Source organism: Petaurus breviceps, unplaced genomic scaffold (assembly GCF_028583685.1).
Source record: "Petaurus breviceps papuanus isolate PSGF00001 unplaced genomic scaffold, PetGlider_PUasm1.0 188, whole genome shotgun sequence".
Lineage (NCBI taxonomy): Eukaryota > Metazoa > Chordata > Mammalia > Diprotodontia > Petauridae > Petaurus > Petaurus breviceps.
The window spans coordinates 40,290,250-40,308,658 of record NW_027185804.1 but is presented as its reverse complement, the minus strand read 5'-3'; the positions used below and the strand labels follow the sequence as shown (position 1 = coordinate 40,308,658).

General features: G+C 36.4%; 1 non-coding gene and 1 pseudogene across 1 annotated transcript; both read right to left on the bottom strand.

Moving 5' to 3' along the window:
• Positions 1–5,780: 5,780 nt before the first annotated feature.
• LOC138163936 (U6atac minor spliceosomal RNA) lies at positions 5,781–5,907 on the bottom strand. The gene has a single exon (XR_011168961.1). It is a non-coding gene; the product is annotated as a U6atac minor spliceosomal RNA (small nuclear RNA).
• Positions 5,908–15,164: 9,257 nt separating this feature from the next.
• LOC138163329 (olfactory receptor 1165-like) lies at positions 15,165–16,286 on the bottom strand (annotated as a pseudogene).
• Between the last annotated feature and the right edge of the window lie 2,123 nt (positions 16,287–18,409).

Sequence of the window (18,409 nt, the reverse complement as noted above, 5' to 3'; positions counted from 1 at the left end):
CTCCACAAAGAAACATGCCTTTACATGCCTCTTAGAATAGGTTTTTGAGAACTTAGGAGACAACTAGGCTAGCAAGTTGTAACTTCAGGGTTAAGATGTTCTCAGCTGACATCTTGTTCCTATTACTCATTCTCAAGTAAGTAAAGTAACTGAGTAGCCTCAAGTAATCTGCCACCTGCAATGTTCTAAGTCTGTTTAAAACTGCTATGATCTATGCATGTAGCTCTCTTTGTACTGAGGAATTACTAGTCACCAGGCAATTGCATATCAGTTAATGTTGTTTATTTTCTCGTATTTCTAGTGACTTCCTTTTTTAATGTTATTTTTGTTTATTCTGTGTGTATGTATATATATATATATATATATACTTCATACATGTACTTATACTTACAATACGCACAAACCACATACTTACAATAAACAACATACATATGCTTATTTTCATATATTCCATATATTTTTTCTCTCCCCTATTTGATTGTAAATACCTTGAGGACAGGGACTATCTGTCTTTTGCTTCTTTTTGCAACCCCAGCATTTAGCATGGTACCTAGAATTGTTGTAGATATTCAATAATTATATATTGACTAGAAGATTAATCCTCTAGTCTTGCCTCTTTAGTTGCTGACCTCTACTTAAAGGGACCACGGTGGAAAAAATTACTCTCCTGGAGGACTTCTTCAATAGTCCCTTCTAGCTCTGCTATTCGGTTTGTATTAGATTTGAAGATACTTTGCCAATTTTTACAGGAATTAGAAAAAATTCTTTTTGATAAGCCCCAGAAAATCTTTTCTGATTAAGCTTTGTGTTCTCTGCAATCCTCAGAATTAGAGCTCTTAGCCCTCTTACTCCTTAATTTAAAGAAATTCATGGTAAGAAAAGCCTTAAATGGAGTGGTTTGCAATTTCATCTTCTAACCTAAAAATTATCCCTCCCCATTTGCATTTAGGGTCTTCCTATCCTTTGGTGAAATCCTGTTTAAGTCCCACTTCCTTCTTTTAGTTATTGGTGATTTATAAATACTAAATTATTAGTGAATTTATTTTAGTTGCTGAGTGAATCTCTTCTGTCTAGTCCCAAGGCACTCATATACCTCAATATGCAAGTCTATATACTCACCAATAGATGGATGTTTCTCTATGTCTTATTTGTTAGATAAGAATTGCTGAGAGTAATACACCTAATAAAATATCGTTTCCATAGTGATAAAACCCCTGAGAAAAGAGTATCAGAACAGGTTGAGGATATAAGTATATCTACACATCCTGATAATGTCAAGCTATGGAATTTCCACGGAGTGGGACAGGAGAATGAAATGTTCCCCATTTCATAGTTTAAGCCAAAAAGAGTTATGGTAACAAAATAAACAATTTTGTTGTGTCTAGGAGCTAAGTCCGGGAAAGGAGGAAGTTATCTTAGGTCTGCCTAAGGACCCTGGAGAACCAGGACCCAGAGAATCTCTTCTCAGTCTTTCCCCAAAGTCTATAAAACAATTCATTAGAGTAAACTCAGAGTTGCAGAGTTTCTTGCATTACTTTTTCAGAATGGGATTTCCTTGAAATCTCAGTGGAAATTTCAAATCAGATGTTTACTTTATTCATCTGCTCATTAGGCTTAATTGTACTTTAGAAATAAATAAATGTGGAAAGCACTAAGTTTGATGGAATGATACATAAAAAATGAATTAAATAATCAATGAAATAGATCTATATTTAAATCATATATACATATATATGTATAGATATAGACACATACACACAGTTAGTAATGGATTATAGGTTAGATAGGAAGATATGCAGTTAAAGTTAGAACACTCCTATGTCCCCAGGAATTAGATGACCAGGACTGGAGTTGAAGATTGGAATTGTAATATTCTTCCATGTCCTAGCAGGAATGCTCTACCAATCAGAACATATTGATAAAATTATTTATGCACATTCACACAAACATACATATGTATATACACTAAAAATTGATAATAGATAAGTAGCTGAACAAATTAATAAATGCACAAATAAATAAAGAAGTGAATGCATAAAGAAATAAACAATAAAGTTTAGAATTCTCTCCTTCCTATCTAGTCCCGCTGGCTTCTCTGGTGTCACAGTTAAAGTCCCATCTTCTGGAAAGGCTTCCCCAATTCGCCTTATTCTTATTGCCTTTGTTCTAAAGTATACCTAGTTTATTTTGTCTCATTTTAACCTAATTGTTTGTGTATTGTCTCTCCCACTGAAATATCAGCTCTTTGAGTGCAGGAATCAGTATTTTTTTTTTGCTTTCTCTGTATTTCCCAACATTTAGCACAGCCCCTGTGCCGTATTGCAGAGATTTTGTAAAAGATATTTGTTTTACTTGACTTATCTTATAGCAAACATCTCATCATTTTTGACAGTTAACCTTAATTCCTTAGCTTTAGTTCTGTATTTCTTTACTAACAGGAGGGCAAATTCTGTTATTAATAATATTATATGACTGACATTTTATTTCCACCTTCCAGCTTCTTCCACCTACAGGAATTTATGAAAAACATAAAATTCCAATAGATATTATTTTCCATCACCAAATGTAGTTCTGAAAGAAACATGTCTGTTTCACTATGGAAGTAACAGTTCATAGAATTTTGTGGAATATAGCATTCAGGTAGGTTTAAAGAATTGGCACTGGCTCTTATCTCTGCCGAGGGGTCAATATGAGATGCAGCAGTAGCACATGGGGAACATCTTGAGTCTTATGTGATACCTGGAGTATGGGACTTCAGTTTCCTCATCTTTAGTTTCATCATCTATAAAAGCATTTAATTGTTTAAATAACTGGAATTTTAGTAGTTATGCTGATATCACATATTACTGTACTTCATGCTTTCAATTTTCTCACTCTTGTTTTTTATTTATTTTTCCCCCCAGCTCTGCCCATTCAAAGTAGTAGTGTCAGTAAAGATTCTAATTAGAATAGTCTTGGACTTTAGACTTTAATTTTAAGATGGTGTGTTATTCTAGGGCTTCACATTTTAAAATTAAATTTTCTTTGTTTTGCACTTACCACCATTTTTTTGGTGCCAAAATTTTTTAAGGGTCATACCCTCCATCCCCACTCCACAGAGAGACTAGGGTTCATCCTTCTGATTTTTAGAAGCCTTTTAAAAATATTGTTTATGATAGTAATATTTGGCATTTTTAAAATGTCTAGTAATGCAAACAATTTCAATAATAGTAATGTTGTGAAAGAAAATAGACCAAAAAAACATTGAGGAAAAATAAAGTATATATATATATATATATATATATATATATATATGTGTGTGTGTGTGTGTGTATGTATGTATATGTGTGTGTGTCTTATTGTATATTCAGACACCCTCAGGTCTTTCTCTGGGGATGCATAGCATTTTTCATCATAAATTTTTCAGAGATTTTTGGATCATTGTATTGCTGAGAATAGCTAAGTCATTCAAACTGATCATACCATATTATTGCCACTACTTTGGACACAGTGTATTTTACTTTGCATCAGCTCATGCAAGTTTCTCCAGGGTTTTCTGGGAGTATCCTTCTCATCATTTCGCATAGCACAATAGTTTTCCATCACTATCACATACCAGAATTTATTTATGCCTTCCACAATTAATGGGCATCCCCTCAATTTCCATTTTTTGCCACCAGAAAAGAGGTGCTATAGTTATTTTTGTACATGTAATTCCTTTTTTTTTTTTTTTTTCAGAGTGTTTTGGGATACAGACCTAGTAATGCTCTTGCTAGGTGAAAGGGCATACATGACTTTATACCCCTTTATGCATAGTTCTGATGAGGTATGGACTCCGAGAGCCCCTTTGAGCTCTCCCTGAATATTTGAGGTATAGACTCTGGGAACCCCCCTTGAACTCTGATTAAATCTTATGAGGCATTTGCATGAAGCAATAAGCCTTACATTGTGGCTGCACCCAAACCTCTGTTACTAGACTTCCCAACCTTGAGCTTATCAAAATATTATTCTACCCTTGAACTGGCCTAGCCTACCATTGTCTGTAGTCTCCAGGTAGCCTCCAGCAACTTCTCACCCTTAATCACTCATTGACCTCATCTGATTTCTCCTGAAGATCCTCCCCAAATTCCTCCTCTAGACTACCCCTAAATTCCTCCGACAACCTTTCTGTATATAAGATCCCATCTTCCCTCCATGTGGGTGATAGTGTCATAGAATGAACTAGCACAGGTTTACTCTGTCTCCAATACAAGCAAACTTTTAATAAATTTTACTTTTCTTTGGCTGAGAAGACTTGAGTCGAATTCAATCCACAGGACCTGGTGTGTTGGTATTTTGGGGTCTCCAGAGCAACACTAACCCTCTTTATGGGTAACCTTTTCAGTTCCAAATTGTCCTCTGGAAAGGTTGAATAAGTTACTTCATCTAAAAATTTCTGATATTTTTTCATCATTGAGCAACTATGGAAAGCCTCTTTTTATGAATTTGACACATTTCTTTATAGTTTTGAGAAATGAAGCCTTTATAAGAAAAACTTGCTTTGAATTTTTCCCCCACAGTTACTATTGCTAAATGTATTTCCCTTCATTATATTCTCCCATTTTATTCTGTCATCTCTCTCTTTTTCCCCTGTCACTCTTCAAAAGTGTTTTATTTCTAACTACCCAATCAGGCAATTTGTCCTCCTCTTTGTCAAACACCCCTCCTTCTCTTATTCCCTTCCCTCCTACTTTCCTGTAAGCTATGATAAATTTCTGTTCCTAATTGAGTTTGTATAGTATTCCCACTATGAGATAATTCTGATAAGAGTAAGATTCACTCACTCCCTTTCACCTCCCCCATCTTCCTTTCTATTGTCAAAGCTTTTTCTTCCCTCTTTCATGTAAGATAATTTACCCCAATCATCTGCCTTTCCCTTTCTCCCAGCACATTTTTCTCTCACCTTTTAATTTATTATTTTTTTTTAATATGGCATCACTTCACATTGAACTCACACCTGTGAACCCTGTCTACATAAGCTACTTCTTACAGCCCTAATAATGAGAAATACATTTAGAGTTACAAGTATCATCTTCCCTGGTACAAAAGGGAAGAGTTTAACCTGATTAAGTACTTTTTGATTTCCCTTTCCAATTTACTTTTCTTGTGTTTCTCTTGAGTCTTTTATTTGAAAGCCAAATCTTCTGTTCTTCTCTGGTCTTCCCATCAGGAATGTTTGAATGTTTCTATTTTAATGAATATCCATTTTTTCCCTGAAGGATAATTTTTGGTTTTGCTTGGCAGGTAGTTCTTAGTAGTAATCCTAGTTCCCTTGGCTTCTGGAATATCATATTCCAACCTTCTGATCTGTTAAGGTAGAAGATGCTAAATCTTGTATTATCCTGATTTTGGCTCCATAACACTTGCATTGTTTGTTTCAGGCTGTTTGGAGTATTTTCTTCTTGATCTGGGAACTCTGGAATTTGGTTATACTATTCCTGGGAGTTTACATTTTGGGATCTCTTTCAGTAGGTGATCAGTGTAGTCTTTCAATTTGTATTTTACCCTCTGGTTCTTGAATATCAGGGCCTTTTTCCTTGATGAGTTCTTGAAAGATGATGTCTAGGCTTTTTTTAATCATTTAGTTAAATATTTTTTAAAAAGTTATCTCTGCTGTATCTATTCTCTAGGTCAGTTGTTTTCCAATGAGATATTTCACGTTGTCTTCTTTTTATCAGTTATGTTTTGTTTTATTGTTTCTTGATTTCTCATAATGCCATTAGCTTCCATTGGCTCAATTCTAAAACAAAACAGTGACAACAACAAAAACATGGTTAGATGTCATAGAGTATATGGTAATATCTTCACCATACCCATGTCGTAAGTCCACTAGGACACCTTCCATCCTTATCAAGGGAAATGCTAAACTTCTCTCCTTTTATATGACATAGAAAACATTTTAAAAATATAGAGATGCAAAAACTTTTGAAGGGGATTCAAAATAAAGTCATTAATACTAAACCAGGTTGCATAAGAAATTGAATGTTTTTCTTTGGTTTTGTTTTTTGTTTGTTGTTTCCTACCCTCTGAGCGCCAACCTGAGAATTTTGTCCATAAAAATTTGAGAGGTCAGGAGTTATACCAGGGAACATTTTACTAGTCCATACTCCTAGGAGGAAGAGTTTAGGAAACATCCTAATCAAAGAAAGCTTGCCTAAAAAAAGATCAATATTATAAACAAGTCTATAAATGTCATTACACTAGCACATAGGACTTGGTCATTACTCACTATGATAGACAGAAATTATAGACTTCTATTTGATTTGACAACACGACATAAAACAATGGAATGTACCTGGGACTAAGATAGCCATAATGACAGTTAGTAACCTCATTAATACACAGAACTGTGAACTAATGAATTCAACCAGTAATGAAGGTGGATAAGGAACATAGAACAATAGAAACATATTATAATTTTGTTCACTAAAACTGCGTAACAAAATAGTGTAAAGCTTATTTTCTATTTAAGATGAATCAATAACTTCAGTGATTTGTATTGATAGGTGCTGTGTATCTCCATAATATACATCAAATTGCAATACAGATATTTAGTAAAAACATATATCTGACGTCACCGTCAGTTCTACATCAACAAAGAAACCAAATCTAAAACCTGTCTATGTGAGAAAGGTACTCGTTAACTTGCTGGGACAATTTACTATGCAATGCTCAACCTCAGCTATTCATAGAACCTATTCTTGAGCATGAACAACTGAAGGAAAGCAAGGGAGTTACCCCACAGTCACAGAACATAATGCCAAAACAATTAAGTAAAAGAGAAAAGAAGAGATTAAATGTTTTCTTTCTTTGCTTCGTTTTGTTTTTTTTTCTTTTTTACAGATTATAAACACTTTTTTTTAATCTGCCTTCTATTTCCTTTTGTAGTGTATTATTTTTTTTTCCAATTACAATTAAACATAGCTACTACACTCGTTTTTATAAGATTTTGAGTCTCAAATTTTTTTTTCTCTTTCCTATTCCTTATCCCCAAGTTGGCAATGAAATTCATATAGTTTATACATGTGCAATCATGTGAGCATATTTCCACATTAGTCAGATTGTGAAAGAAGAAACAGAACAAAAGGGAAAAGACTCACTATATTTCCCTCCTTCCTAGCCCACCTCCTACTTGTGCTATTCTCTACTTTGATTCTGCCTCTTTTCAAAAGTGAGTGCTTCCAACTTTTCAACATCCAGCCTGCACTCCCTTCCATCATCCCTCCTCTCATCCCTTTCCCCACTACTCTCCTGCAGTGTGAGATATAATATTTAGTGTGTATGTAATTCCCTCCCTAAGCCAAATTCAATGATAATAAGGTTGACCCATTCCTTTTTGCCTTCCTGTTCTTCCCCTTCATTGTAACCATTTTCCCTTGCCTCTTCTATATGAGATAGAATACCCCATTCTGTCTCTCCCCATCTCCTCTCATTATATTCCTCTCTCACCTCTTCATTTCAACTAAGTATCATCCATTCCGATTAAATTGGTCTTGTGCCCTCTATCTGTGTATACCTGTACACATATATCCACACATTCACATAGGTATTCATGTGCCCATATAATCTCCTATTCAGACATATATATATATATACATATATATATATACATATATATATATGTATGTATACACACATTTCTATTCCCTTAAAATTTTCTCATACTGAGAAAAGTTTCATAAGTTAACAAGTATTGTTTTTCCATTTAGGGATATAAATTGTTCAACTTTGATAAGTTCCTTATGCTTTCTTTTCCCCGTTTACCTTCTCATGCTTTTCTTGTTTCTTATGTCTGAACATCAAATTTTCCATTCGGCTCTAGTTTTTTCATTAAGAATGCTTGAGAGTTGGGGTCACTTTGGGGCCACAGTGAATAAAGCACCAGTCCTGGAGTCAGGAGGACCTGGGTTCAAGTCTGGCTTCAGTGACTTGACACAAAAACTACCTTTGTGACCTTGGCAAATCACTTAACCCCAAATGTCCTCCAAAAAGCAAATAAAAAAATTAATAAAAGAATGTTTGAAAGTGCTCTATTCCACTGAAAGACCGTATTTTCCCCTGAAACATGATACTCAGTTTTGCTGGGTAGGTAATTCTTGGTTTTAACCACAGCTTCTTTGACCTCCAGAATATCATATTCCAAGCCCTTCGATCCCTCAGTTTAGAAGCTGCCAGATCCTGGGATATCCTGATTGTGTTTCCACAATATTCAAATTGTTTATTCCTGCCTACTTGTAATATTTTCTCCTTGATCTGGGAATTCAAGAATGTGGATTGAATATTCCTATGAGTTTTCTTTTTGGGATCTTTTCAGGAGGTGATTGGTGGATTCTTTCAACCTCTATTTTGCCCTCTGCATCTAAAACATCAGAGCAATTTTCCTTGACAGTTTCTTGAAGGATGATTCCTAGGTTCTATTTTTAATCATGGCTTTCAGGTAGTACAATCATTTTTAAATTATCTCTTCTGGATCTATTTATAATACTCTTCAGTGAGTTTTTGAGAATCTTTTTCTTCCATCTGGCAAATTCAGCTTTTTAAGGCATTCTTCTCTTCATTGCCTTTTTGAGCCTATTTTGCCATTTGAGTTAGTTGATTTTTAAGCTGTTATTTTGTTCTGTCAGGTTGTTTACTCTCATTTCATAATTTTCTTGCATCACTCTCATTTATCTTCCCAATTTTTCCTCCACTTCTCTTATTTGGTTTCCAAAATCCATCTTAAGGTCCTCTATGGCCTGTAATCAGTTCGTATCTTCCTTAAAAAGCTTTTGGTGCAGGAATTCTGACTTCACTGTCTTTCTCCTGTTCAATGCTTTGATCCTTTTTGTCCCCAAAAGAAGAGGGTAAAGTTTCATTGCTCTTTTTGCTTTGCTTCCCTTGTTTGCTCATGCTGTCACTGAATTACTTGATTTTGGGGCTTTTTGCCACAGTAGGACTCTGCCACCAGACATGGGTTCTTCATCCCAAACACTGGGGTTTTCTCAGTTGCTGAAGGTATTGTTTGGGTGCCCTCTCTGAAGCCTTCATACACTCTGGCAAGCTGGTCATACACCCTAGGACCTCCACCCTAGACTGAATCCAGATGCAAGCAGGTTAAAGCAAGAGTCATTACCCCTCAGAATGGTCGCTTGATCCCCCTACAATCTGCAGATCAGGAGCTGAAAATGCCACATGGCTGTAGCTGCATAGCTGCTGTGCCTCAGTTGCTTCCTATCTCGGGAACAAAGTCCAAATGCCCTCCCAAATTAACAGATCACAAATTCCACACTGCACTGACCTCTCACTTTGTACTTAGCATGTGTGGGTTGATAATTCTGGAAACTCTCACAGCTGCTGGTGATCTGAAGTCCCTCCAGCCAGTGGCTGGTCAGGCCTTCACCTAGGCTAAAACCTCTGGCTCAAGCAGGGCTGGGCTCGGCTCCCAGAACACTGTGCTGTCCAATTCCTGCTGGGCTGTCCTCAGCAGGAGGTTAGCTTCTCTATGTCATTTTATGGGTTCAGAAGCTCCAAAATTTGTTCAGAATTACCTTTTATATGAATTGGAGAAGCTGGGACCCGGAGCCCCACAGAAGTCCTTTTTCTGTTCTGCCATTTTGACTCTGGCCTCCCTTATTTCATCTTTTAAATTCATTTCAAACTCTTCCAAGAAGGCTTTATGGGACTGAGACCAATTTATATTCCTTTTTGAGGCTTTGAATACAGGTATTTTGACTTTATTTTCCTCTTCTCAGTTTGTGTTTTGATCTTCCCTGTTGGCATAGTAGCTTTCTGTGGTCAGGGATTTTTTATTTGTTTGTTTATTTTTCTGGTCATTTAAAAATATATAATTTGAGTTCTACTCCTGTGCTACAGGGGCACTTGCCCAAGTTTCTTGCACTAGGGGCCAGGGGCCTGGTTGCTGGGCTTTTTTTCCTGGTGCCTCTGGGGCTGTCAGCTTGTTTACTGTACTAGGGGGGCCTGTCCTACTTGTATGTATTATGCAATAGCTCCCAGGTCTGGCAGTTTGCCTGCTCTGCTGGGGCTGGAGACCTCACACCCATCTTGCTGTGCCACTGTCTTGCTGAGCCAGAACCACAGAGGGTTGGCTGTTTATCTGTGCTGTGGCTAATAATCTCCCATTGCCTTTCCCAGATACCATCTGTGCTGAGCTGTGTCCTCATTTTCCTGAAGTGAGACAGAATTTTCCTGAATTCCTTCTAAATTTTCTTTGTCTGGAAATTGTTTCACTCTATATTTTTGTAGACTGTCACTCCAAAATTCTTTTAGAGCCTTGACTTTATGTTCCTTCCAAGGGATAATGGGGAGATCTCAGGCAACTTCTGGAGTCACCCTGCCATGTTGGTTCTGCCCCTTTGCTTTGTTTTTCTTGGATAGGTAGAAGTCCAGAAGAATGGAGGGCATGAAAAATGGAATTATCTTGAAATAATGAAAAATGTTATACTTGAATAATAGACTCTTATTCAGTAATATGATTAGATTATCATTAGATGTTGGACATACTAACAAAGGAAATGAAACTTGATCCTGTTGTGGCAAGCACCCCAGTGTCCCTAGGGTGGCTGCCAACACAGGTTCTTAGATCTGCTTTGCTAAAGGAACTCAAAATGGGTTAACAATCTTGTTTTAATCAATCAAACACATCATTTACATAGTTCAGGGGAAAAATGTCAGCACCCCAAAGTCCAGAGTATTCAGACAGAAACCTTTCAAGCAAACAGGCCTCCAACTGTCCAACCATTATATCCATACCAAATCACAGTTACCAGAGAGAGAAGCATCAACATCTGGGTTTTTCAAAGCCGGGGTTAGGGGGCTTCTCAACAGCTGCCCAGAGTGTTATCTGGTCAAATCACACAACACTTCTCAAAGTGAGCCCCAAAACAGAATCTCACATCAGGAATTATATAGCCTTCTCCTGAGTCAGAGAATGTAACAAGAATGTAACCCACTGCCCAATAACAAAGCACCAAGGAGTGGGTGTTCCTAAAAAAACAATCCTCCCACCACAGGCTCCAGGTGTACTTAACCTAGGGGCAGGGAACATCTTAAAAATTTACACGGCCATTACAGATCCTCAAAGAAGTACTGATTCAACTGTAGGAACATGAAAACTAGGAAAAGGGTTCACTCTGGGTCTGTGGATTTGGTCTAATCCATATGGAATCATAGGGTATTATACAGGATTGAGAGTAAAGATTGGAAATGGGGAATTCAATTCTTTCCTATAAAATGTGTCTCAATTTATGATCATTTCCAAATTTTGTGAAAGGCATGTGAGGAAACAATCAAATACTATTGTAAAGTATGTTACAGAACTTAGGTTTGATGGATTGACTGGTAAAAAAAAAAATAGCCATAGCTGATATACTTAAAGTTAAGCTTAAGAATCCTTAAAACCATTTTTGGTATCACCTCTAAAATTAACACTTTGCTTCCAGTGTCTTCAGATGCCACAACACTCACTGGAGTTGTGGTACTGAATGGAACTAATTATAGCATTTTTGAAATTCTAGCAAAATGGTGCTGCTGAATATATTGGAAATAATGCCATTCTTTGATCATATATGCAGACTGTGCATAGGTTACAAAAAAAGAGATGACAGTGAATAACACAGGAATGCTACCTAAATTCTAGACTATGTAAGACTGCTGTAATCCTACTCTAAGGAGAAAAAAATGATTCTCATATGCAGCCAATACTTGAGGAGTATTTGATATTCTATTTCTGTTTCTCAAAGTATTTTTGAGAAAGGAGTGAAGGGGAGAGGAAGAAAGTGGAGGAGAAGTAGGAAAGGGGAAAAGGAGAGGGAGACACAAGACATCGATTTTTACAGAACTAATTTCACTATCTGAAACAAGATATTGGGAAACACATATTAGGAGATGAGTTATAATACAACAGATAAACCACATTGAGATATAAGTTCTATGTCACATTGGGTAAGTCAGGAAATTATGGGGCCTCAGATAACTCACTCCGTATATAAAACAAATAAAAAACAAACAAAAGCAAAGCAAAACAAACCAAAAAAACTAACTCAATGCTGGGCATACAAAGGAGGGAACCAAAGTGTTCTAAGAAAATTATTTGAGTCTGAGGGCACTTTCAGTTGGGTGAGTCAGGGGAAACTCAACGAGCAGGTCACAAGACAAGAGGATATTGAAGGAAGATTAGACTGTCCATATAAAATGCTTGACCTTGTACCAAATCATCTTGATAGCTTAATGGAATATTCTACTGCTCACATCTTCATTGTATAATTTGGTCCCCTTCTGCCTTATAGACTTACTTTCAAACTGCTTCCCTAATATAAGCCACAGATGCTCCTAAACAGAGCTGCTGCTCATCCCTTGAACACCCAGTGTGCATGCTATTCTCCTTGCTTGGGAATCCATTCCATCTTGATTTTCACTTACCTGAATTTGCACCTATGTCCACCTTTCTTAGGTTGTGCAAGTTGCACCTTCTCTGACAGCTCCATCTACGGTGAATTTTTCCCTCTCTCACTGTCTGTATTCCTAATTGTAATGCATAGTTCATAGTGGGTGAGTAGTCCTCTAATGGCATTGGTATGGGTCTTTGTAGGGCCAAATGTCATCTTATCACATAAATGACTAGCTCTTTGAAGGGTGCAGGCTATGCCTGATACAACCTTTTTTACTTGAAGACTAGCCCACTGTCCTACAAATAGCCTACTCAATAATGATGCCCAGATATCAAGGAAGAGGAGATCCACGTTGTAATCTTACTCATGTCACTGATAAGTTTTTTTTGGTCCTTTTATTGTAGTGCCTTGCTGAAGAATTGTTCTGAATTCCAGGACTTGACTTTGGGAAGGTATAGGTGGATATGACCAGACATATCTCCTCATTAGAACATATAATTTGATGGCTAATTCCTTTCCAAATCCATCTTGTTAACACTCTTTAGTTTCTAAAACACAGCTTACGTCCCAAATATCAGACAACATAAAACCAGAGAGGGAATCTATTGCTGCCTAATAGAAATTTAAAGCATTTTTAAGACTTACTGAGGTTAAGGTCAGCCAGGTGATGCAATGGATACACTTGCAGGTCTGTAGTCAAAAGACCTGATTTCAAATTTGGTCTCAAAAACTTACTAGCTATTTCACCCCGGACAAATCACTTATCCTGTATTTGTCTCAGTTTTTTTCATTTACAAAATAACAACAATAATAACTAGCAACAACTTCCCACGTGGTCCCGAGGAGTAAATAAGAAAATAATTGTAAATTTCTTAGTGAAATTACATTGCTACACCTATTACTACTATTAACCTTGACAATAGGGACCCAATATAAGTGATTAGAGGCATAGGTTTCAAATGTAACATTAATCATTTACAAGAAGGCATAGATTCCCCTTATCCCTGTGTCTACACTATCAAGCAATCCACAAAAAAATTATTGCATTCATTGAGATAGTGTTTCTCTATCATTCTTAGGCTGGAACTGGAGCAATCACACAAGGCAAGCCACCTTCTGATAATCATCATAGATTTGACCTGCTCTATTTGCAACCTGAGTATGAATGTGGTGCAGTGAAGAGAGTGCTAGTCTCAGACTCAGGAAGAGTTGAGTTTTATCTAACCTCAAATACTGGATAACTTTGTGGTCTTGGGCAAGTCTCTTAACCATGTTTCCCTCAATTTCCTTATTTGTAGTCAGCTGGAGAGTGGACTGGGAAACCACACGAGTATCTTTAATAAGAAAATTCCAAATGGGGTCATGAAGAATTAGACACAGCTCAATGATGACAATAACAGTTTCCTATCACGTCTGTTTTCCCCCTTTTCCATTAGGTCCATTTGTAGAGGACTGTAACTGATTAGCTTTAGTATTCTATGGTTCAGAACTCCTGAGAACAACTGATTCACCAGACTCAGCTTTCTCTGTAGCAGGGATTAAGTTTTTGCTGTTTTTGTTGTTGTTGTTTTTTTTGTCTGTTTTTTTTTTTTTTGCAGTCACATCAGACTAAAACAACAAAACAAACAAATACCTTTTTTAAGTGCTTGCCAAGTATATTTCACTGGGATAACACTGTTTAATCTTGTATAATGAATTTTCAATGAATTCTTCAACCTATGATGCTGCTCTAGACCTTGGCAAGTCTTAATTCTTCTAATACTCCCTTACTCTGAAGTCAAAAAATATAGCCGTCACATCCTTACCTCTTAGTCATGCCTCATAACTGTGATTTTTGCTTCCTATGTCCTTCATATCCTAAAGGAAGGTGATAGAAGAAAAATGATGGGCCGGCTAGGTGTCAGTGAATAGAGCACCAGCTCTGGAGCCAGGAAGACCTGAGTTCAAATCCTGCTTCAAGCACTTGACACTTACTAGCCCTGTGTCCTTGGGCAAGTAATTTAACCCCAATTGCCCTGTATTTCCCTGCCAAAAAGCAAAAAAAAAATAAAACCAAAAAAAAAAACCAATAAAACTTGTAACCAATCTTAAAGGATCCCTAAGTTTATTTTACTCCAAAATTTAAGATGTCATCTTGATATAAAGCTCTGACATTAGCTCTGTCCTAATAAAAATGTTGCAAGAGGTTTCTTGATTTTTTTTTTCACTTAGCATATGCTTCCTTCACTTATAGGAACATGTCTATTTTCCAGATCCTGATACTAGCTCAACGTTGGACCAAGAGAAAAGGAGTTGCAATATGGGACTGTATTTAGGACTTAAATGTGACACCAAATTATTACTTTTTCTATGCATAATGCAACATATACTATGCATCTTTGGAGTTAGAATTGGGGGTATGAATAGTACTGACAGAAAAGGAAAAAGGAAGAGAGAATCATTGAAACATTTCAGTGACCAGTAGAGAACATAAGAATGGCCAGGAGGAATTATAAATAAGCACAGCAACTTTGAAATTAACTTGATTTTATTCTATGCTAAAAAGTGTTGCAAGTTGTACATGTATGTTCCATGCATGATCCTCTGTTTTCTTGTTATTAGTGAGGAAACTCATTATAGTGTGTGGCTAAGGTATAAAATAAATAAACAAATAAATAACTGAATGAATGAATGATTGAATAAATAAATAATTGCATAAATACATCTACAAAATCTTCAAGGGTAGTTCAAATAGTAGAGCTACCATCAATTCAAGTAATATTATTGTGAACATAGCCTATTGTCCATTAATTTATTTTTCCTTTTTTTTTGAGGGGAGAAGGCAAGCCAATTGGAGTTAATTGACTTGCCCAAGGTCACATAGCTAATAAGTGTGTCAAGTGTCTCAGTCTAGATTTGAACTCAGGTCCTCCTGACCCCAGGGCTGGAGTTGTATTCACTGTACCACCTAGCTGCCCCCTATTAATTTCTTAACAGTTTCTTTCACATCTTTGTTTCTTAGGCTATATATTAGGGGGTTAAGCATGGGAATCACCACTGAATAAAAAACAGCGCTTACTCTGATTAGGAGCCATGAACTTTTGGAATTGGGAACACAGTAGAGGAAAAGGATGGCACCATAGAAAATGATGACAGCTGTGAAGTGGGAGGCACAGGTAGAGAAAGCTTTCTGTCTCCCACTGGTTGAAGGCATTTTCATGATGGTGAACAAGATAAAGACATATGATGTGAGAATTATCAAGAGAGTGCAAAATGTATTAAAATTTGTGAGGCCAAAAAGGATTGCCTCAGAAAATTATTTATCAGAGAACGAAGCAGCAAATATGGCAGAATATTCACAGAAAAAAAATTATTAATTATGTTCGTTCTACAAAATGATAATACAAGTAGAGAGTAAGTAAATATCATAGAAGAAATTATGCCCCATGAATATGCCACAGCCACTAGGAAGATACAGAGTTTATGAGAGCTGGTAACTGTATACAACAGGGGATTACAAATGGCCACAAAACGATCATAGGCCATCACTGCCAATAAGACAGCCTCAGTTACCACACAGTTGGCAACAAGAAATAATTGTGCTATGCAACTCAGGAAAGAGATGCTTCTATCTTCTACAATCAAGATTTCTAGAAACTTGGGTGTAATAGTAGTGGAATAGCAGAAATCCACAAAAGATAAGTTACTGAGGAAAAAGTACATAGGAGTGTGGAGTTTAGGAGTTATCCTGATAATCAAAATCATCATGAGATTTCCCACCGCTGTGACCGCATAAATGACCAGGAACAGAAGGAAGAGGAATTCTTTAAGATCTGGGTAATCAGAGAATCCTAAGAGGATGAAAATGATTTCAGAACTATTATTTTGATGGACAGTCATCATAGTTCCTGTTGAAGAGAATTTCAGAGTATTAGAATCACATTTCAGAGTACAACAAAATCTGGATGGGTATAAATATCAATCTACACATGGAGGATATTCGCTCCCTCTACCTTTTTTTCCTTACAACTGATCACCTCACAAATGCTTAAATGACTTTCAGTGAGTTCAAACCCAGTATTTTTTAAAGCAGCCCATGATGCTGATACTTGTGTAGGTATGTTTGAAATGCAGCTGAAGTTTACATTAAGCCTAAATTTTCTTCCTTGCAATCTTTTATCCATTGCTTCTTTTTTCCCTTTCTGGTGCTGCTATACTTATTTTCATTAACACACACATGAACACACCACCATCTTACTCAAAAATTTCCATTAGTTCCATTTGCCCTCTGGGATCAAATATATATCACTCTTTTTGGCATCACAATACAGCACATAACTGACCTCCTTTTCCTAGCTTTACTATGTATTATTCCCTTTTATTAACCCTATGTTCCAGTTCAGCTTCCCTTACTTTTGCTCTTCACATGTGAAATTCTATCTCTTTTTCTAAAATTTCTTGTGGCATATTTCACATGCCTTAACATGCCTTCTTATTTCCTTCTCTCAGAATATATATTTTCTTTAAAAGAATAACAATTTCCAAAAGACTTATTCTTATTCCCTTCCTCCAGTTGCTTATGTCTGAGGTCAAAATATTATCTTCTACTTAAGAGACACTGTGGTGTAATAAATAGGTTAGTCTCAGAGTCAAGAAGATGCAAATTTTAACACTGAGTGACGGTGAACAAGTCACTTGAATTTGCATTAAGACATGTATCTAATACTGTAATTTGCTAGCCATGCAAAATTTTCATTGGTAAATGAAATCTACCTCCATTGGAATCTCAATACACATATAATCATGAATCCCGTCTCTATCCTAATATCTTGTATATTCTTCGATATAAGATTTGTTTACCCTCTAATAGACATTAAGCTACTGAAAGATAAAGTAGGTAGTTGGTCTTCTTGTAGTTGCTCTGTTTATTTTGGCTTTCTACCTTCAGCACCTACTTTTACTGCCTATTATGTAGCAGGTGATTAATAAAAACATTTGGATTCACTTATTCATTTGGTAGCTATTCAGATACTGAAAAAAACAGCTAATATTCTCTCTCTCTCTCTCTCTCTCTGTACATATATATATATACATATATATATGTATATATATATGTATATACGTATATATACAAACACACACTCACACCTTAAATGTTCTCTTCTCCAGGATAAGTAAGCCAGTTACTGTAACTGGTCTGCATTCCACATAAATGACAACCCTATCCTCATGCAGCGCCCCCTGCTCTTTACTGTCCCCAGATTATTGATATCCCTCGCAAAATGTGTCCCCCAGAATTTAAGAACATTTCCCCCAGAATTGAAGAACATTTCCTTGATGTGTTCTGTGAATGAAGGAAAGTGAATGAATAATCCATCTTCCCTTATAGGAGGATGCTGTGCTTCCCTTCATACAACCTTGGGTTACCTTAGTGCTCTCAACTCTTATGGCACATTATAATTCAGATTGAAATTTCAGTGCTCTGAAACCTAGGGTTTCAGGTTTTGTTATTGCTGGATTTTAGTTTTTGTTTTTCCATATAAATCGCTAGCCATATGGGACGATTCTTGCATTTTAAAGTCACCTTGTGGAACTCAAAATCAAGAATATACATTTGTCCTTATGAAATTCAATCCTGTAAATTTGGAGATAATATTCTAGCCTTTTGAAACTTGGTCTTATCTCATGTGCTAGTCATTCTTCATAGCATTGTGACATCAACAGTTTTGACAAACGTGCCAGATATCCCTTAATCCAGGTCACTGATAAAAGAGGAACCACTTACTATAGGGATAACTACATACCCCACTCAAGTGGACACCTCCATTTAAGATAACAGGAGTTCATTAGGCACCCTTCTTTAGGTTTTCTATTCATTAAAGTATCAGGGTACCAGATTTAATATCAAGCATTTCACTTCTCTCCATCTTTTCTACAAGAATAGCATGAGGTATTTTATTAAATGATTCTGTAAAACTGGGTAAACTCTCTCCAGCATTCTTTTTATCTTAAAATTTCAGATTGTC